We start from the raw sequence: 6,000 nt of genomic DNA on the forward strand, positions 1-6,000 counted from the left end.
CCACCGCAATTGCCTCTACGGAGGCCCGATGTCCCTGGCCGATCTCACCGGGTGGTCTTGCCCCGGCGTCGGGAGAGTCCTTTCGGCGGCTGGGCCACCTGGAACGGCCGCTTCCTGGTTGGAGCCCGCGGCTGCCGGCCGACAAGGCCGCGCCGGTTTGGAGCTCCCAGGCTCCCGATGAAAAAGTCGGCGCCGCCTCTCCGCACTGCCGCCACTCCGCACTGCCGCCTCTCCGCTCCGCAGACCCGCAGCCCGGAGATGTTTCTCTCGGCGGTCCAGCTCACCAGAGCTCCAGCGCGTCGCTCCAGCGCGGCGACCCAGGCAACGTATCGCCCGCTCCACTCCGCTCCAGCGCTCCAACACTGTGCCGCCGCCGAGGCCGAGGTGCTGGGCGGTCCCCGCCAGGAAACGCCGCTCCAAGCCCGCTGGTAGGCCACGAGGACGGGTCGACGGGCAGCCCGGAGAAAAGGCTGCCACACCGACCAGGTAGGTACCAAAAAATATAGTTACACCTTCCCCCCACATTAAAAAGACCATATCCCCTACAAACAAAAAAACAGGACTCACTAAAAACTATAAAAAAAACGAACGGCTGCTGGCTAGCAGCCGTTCAACAAGATGGCTCCTCCCCCTGCAGATGGCTCCTCCCCCTGCGGAGTCTTAGTTCATACTCTCTACTAATCGCAGATTTTGTTTATATGCAAAGGAGAAGTATTACAAAATTATGGTGTTCCAAATCATGTATGACCAGGAAAAAACAAAAATTACACCCGTCTATGATTCCAGCATCCTCCCATACAGGATTATTGATATTTAGAATAGAAAGGATTATATTCAATTTACTAGATAGTATACTTTCTCACAAGTTACTGTCAGGATTCCTTAGAAATGCAGTTACATGTAATGCCAATTTCCCATATCTCGAACAGACACAGACTCAGGATGAATCAAGGAACTGTCCTGAGTTTTATTAGTTGATGTCAAATTTTGGAAGCAACTACTTTTCGTATCATTAAAGAGCAGCGAAACAGAGCCAGACCGTCGTTTTCCATTTTTCCACAGGCTCAAACACTGGGAACTGATAACTGGAAGGCCAGCTGGTCATTTGACATTCAAGGTGGAATAACACAGGTGATCCTTAACTGAAGAGACAGCACCAATGGTTGATTCTTTTTTAGATTAGAATGTATTAGATTAGAATACATAACTAAAGAAAGAGTAGGCATATTTTTATTAGATAGCGATTAACCAGAAAAGAACGTCTCAAGATTTTAGTAACTTACAGAATACGTTTTGAGGAAATCATTTATAACTGAATAATGGTGCACAGCAATTTTTAAAGCACAAAGATAAAAATTTGGAAAAAAAATCTGCATGCATATGACAAAAGCACTGTTTCATTTAAGACATAAGAAATTAACTTCCACTGTTTGAAACATTATACTTTTGTTTCACTATTAATAAAAGTTTTCAGAGGTCATTTGACTACCATTATTTTAAATAAACACTTCTGCCTCATTTTTGTGGATGTACTTACAGATAGAAAGTAGCTTCTTCTTACTTCCTTGATTTTTCTTCATACAGTATAAAGTAAAGCGTGACTCAATATTTCACCAATACACTGAAAATACAGGGGTTGGGAGAAGCAAACTCTCCGATAGTTGTTGAGGAAATCAAGAGCTTTGCCAGACTCAAGTTCCGTTGATACCATTCAATTTAAATAAACAGTAGCAAGAGTTTGAAGTATAAAATTCGTAAAACTCATCCTGTATTGCACAAAGTCCAAGAGCAGGAACACAAATGCATTTGGACTTATGACTTAACGATCAAATTGTAAAAGGTGAGCCCTACCCTAAGTGATTAATTCTTCAATAATTTACCAAACTCTGCCTTTTGATAAGAAAACAAACACCACAATTATTGCCGATAAAGTTTAATTCACAGCTGCTTCATGATTAGGTTAATGTCGGGCTTGGCAATTACATCAATAATCTATCTTTTAGGACATTTACCCGTCCCCAAGATATGCTCCTATGCTACGACATTCGCATCCTGTTTACATTACATAAAAGCCTCTGGCTAAAGGCCAATTTAAATATATAATTACTAACTTTAACAGCTAGTTCCTGTTGGACTTGTTTCAAAACAACTCTGGAGAAATTAGTTCCTCCACAAACAATTTCATTTCCAGGTCCGGCAGCTCAAAGTCCGAGGGTAAAACTGTCAATATTTTGTGCTCATGATTGCACCCTGCCCCCCACCCCCATTAAACACACGCATAAGCACCCCCCGAGAGAGCTTTCCTTTAGTCGTGATATTGGATGAAAAGTGGAGAAGGGTAAAGAAATAGACAATAGACAATAGGTGCAGGAGTTGGCCATTCGGCCCTTTGAGCCAGCGCCGCCATTCAATGTGATCATGGCTGATCATCCCCAATCAGTACCCCGTTCCTGCCTTCTCCCCATATCCCCTGACTCCGCTATTTTTAAGAGCCCTATTTAGCTCTCTCTTGAAAGCATCCAGAGAACCTGCCTCCACCGCCTTCTGAGGCAGAGAATTCCACAGACTCACAACTCTCTGTGAGAAAAAGTGTTTCCACGTCTCCGTTCTAAATGGCTTACTCCTTATTCTTAAACTGTGGCCCCTGGTTCTGGACTCCCACAACATCGGGAACATGTTTCTTGCCTCTAGTGTGTCCAAGCCCTTAACAATCTTATATGTTTCAATGAGATGCCCTCTCATCCTTCTAAACTCCAGAGTGTACAAGCCCAGCTGCTCCATTCGCATATGACAGTCCCGCCATCCCGGGAATTAACCTTGTAAACCTATGCTGCACTCCCTCAATAGAAAGAATGTCCTTCCTCAAATTAGGGGACCAAAACTGCACACAATACTCCAGGTGTGGTCTCACTAGCTACCCTCCAATCCACAGGAATAAGTTCCCATAAAATGGTAACATTAAAGATGCAAATACAGGGTTTATTAGCAGGATTGGAAGGGGTGACCAAAAGTCAATAGGTTGACTTTTTTAAATAACTTTCATTGTTGGAAACATAAGTGAAGAATGCAAAGAGTTTAACAAATAGTTCAGAAGGATTGGAGTAGCTGAGGCTCTAATAGGAATAGACCGTGGACCAAGGTGCTTTTTCGTTTCATTTTGTGACCCAAATCATGTATCTACCTGTATTTATGACATATTGTGTAAAAATATTATAGAAATCATACCTGAAACTCATCAAGAATAAAACCTGCACATATTTTTAAAAGATGAGAAAAACCTCCAATTTTCCGAGTAGTAATTGTCCAATCAAAGCACGTTTGACATTGAGTCGGATGCCAATTGACCAATCACGGCCTTTGTTTCATGCTAGCTAGGCAGCGAGCACACTGGGATCATGGCTGCCTCCTAATAACATCACAACAATCGCAAGGTTTCGAAGGAAGAAAGGTAATGCTAACCTTGCTGATAATTTTGTTTTGCAACTGATTTATCTTTGTAAAGTTATGATGTTATGAACGGTGAAATAAAAATGATAAATAAAAATGTCGGGCTAGGGTTAGGATTAGGGTTAGGGTCAGGCATTTTCCTCTTAGTGGAAGATGCCTTAGCCTTCCTCTAGCCTGGCACTGCCACTACCTCCAGCCTGGCACTGGTCAGTCCCACTATGGTCGTGACCCCCACTCTGCACATTGGCTGTCGGTGAGGTTCAATAAACTGGGGAATGCACAGGAACTGCCCTCACCCATTAATCAGGCAGGTTCAGGAGCCAGTGAAACCCAGGACCTCTGCGGCAGTCCCGTATTCAATGTCCCCATATACAGCCAAATATTATAGAGCACAAGAGGGCGCTGTTACTTTTTATAATTAGCTTAAATTATTAGTGTGCAACATTTTGCACTGACGAGTTATGAATTCCTTATCAATGATGTTTTATCTAAATCTGTGCCAAATTTCAAGTAGATACCAGACATGGGTCATGAAAGTTAAAATCTGGAGCCCTTTTGGCACCTCGGCCCACGATGTTGGGCAGAGGAAGGGGACATATACTAAAAACATGAGTTGAAACAAAGACTCATGTTTGCAGATGGGCCTGTAGGTTGAAAGCAGGTGGGAAAATAGGATGGAAGAAGATATTGAGGGATCTGACAACAAAGTCAAGGGCTTAAAATGTGGCATTGGTGAAGAGAAAAACAATGTGTCAGGAAATTTAGAACATTAAAAATGGAAAAGAAATATGTGAAATTGAATAGATGACAAGAGATCCATTGGAGGCAGAGCAAGATTAGTGTGCAGATACATGATAGAACATGATGGAGTCCGTGACAAGGAAACAAGGGCATAGGCTTTTCAACCTTGTGAATCTATTCTGCTATTCAATTTGATTATGATGTATATGTGGTCTAGTTTCAATAACGTTCCTTTTCTTCATATTTTTCAGCACCATCTACATAAAACATAGAAAAGTATTGGGCAGGAACAGACCCTTTGGCCCACAATGTCTGTGCTGAACATGATGCCAAGCTAAATTAATCTCATCTGCCTGCAGATGATCCATATCCCTCCATTCCCTGCACGTCCATGTGCCTGTCTAAAAGCCTCATCAATGCCACTATCCTACTTGCATCTACTGCCACTCCTGGCAGCTTGTCCAGGCACTCACCACCCTCTGTGTAAATAACTTGCCTTGCAGATCTCCTTTAAACTTTGCCCATCTCATGTTGAAGCTGATAGACACAAAAAACTGGAGTAACTCAGCGGGACAGGCTGCATCGCTGGAGAGAAGGAATGGGTGACGTTTCGGGCCGAGACCCTTCTTCAGACTCATCCCGAAACGTCACCCATTCCTTCTCTCCAGCCTTTTGTGTCTACTGTTTAAACCAGCATCTGAGGTTCCTTCCTACACATCATGTTAAAGCTAGGTCCTCTAGCCTTTGACATTTCCAACAGAAGGAATAACGGTGCAGACTACTTTTTAAATGGGGAGTGGATTCAGAAGTCAGTCGTGCATAGGGATGTGGGAGTGCTGGTGCAGGATTCCCAAAAGTTTAATCTGTAGGTTGAGTCCGCAGTGAGGAAGGCAAATGCAATTCTAACATTCATGTTGAGGGGACGAAAATATAATACCAGCGATGTAATGCTAGGGATTTATAAGGTGCTGGTGAGGCCACCTTTGGAATATTGTGAGCAGTTTTAGGCCACACATTTAGTTTACTTTAGTTTATTACTGTCACATGTAGCAAGGTACAATGAAAAACTTTTGTTTGTGTGCTATCCAGTCAAAGAAAAGACTATACATGAATACAATCAAGCCGAGGGTACTGAGGAAGGATGTGCTGGCATTGGAGAGGTCCATAGGTTTACCAGAATGGTCCAGAGGATGATTGGATTAATGTATAAGGAGAGTTCGAAGGTTCTGGGCCTACACTCGCTCAGGTTTAGAAGGATGAGGGGGAGGATATCATTGAAACCCACCAGATAATGAAAGGCCGAGATAGAGTGGACATGAAAAGGATGCTTTCAATAATGGGAGAGTCCAGAACCAGAGGGCACAACCTCAGAATAAAAGGACACACATACCTTTAGAATGGTGGTGAATCTGTGGAATTCATTGCCACAGACAGCTGAGGAGGCCAAGACATAGGGTATTTGTAACATTGCTTGGACACACAAGAGGCAGGAAACATGTTCCTGATGTTGGGGGAGTCCAGAACCAGGGGCCACCGTTTAAGAATAAGGAGTAAGCCATTTAGAACGGAGATGAGGAAACACTTTTTCTCACAGAGAGTGGCGAGTCTGGGGAATTCTCTCCCTCAGAGGGCGGTGGAGGCAGGTTCTCTGGATTCTTTCAAGAGAGAGCTAGATAGGGCTCCTAAAAATAGTGGAGTCAGGGAATATGGGGAGAAGGCAGGAATGGGGTACTGACAAGAGTTTACAGACCATACATGATCTTCAGGGCCAGACGTCAACGAGTGCTGGACTCACCATGACGTAGAAACATA

This window comes from Amblyraja radiata, chromosome 1, assembly GCF_010909765.2.
Source record: "Amblyraja radiata isolate CabotCenter1 chromosome 1, sAmbRad1.1.pri, whole genome shotgun sequence".
NCBI classification, from domain to species: domain Eukaryota; kingdom Metazoa; phylum Chordata; class Chondrichthyes; order Rajiformes; family Rajidae; genus Amblyraja; species Amblyraja radiata.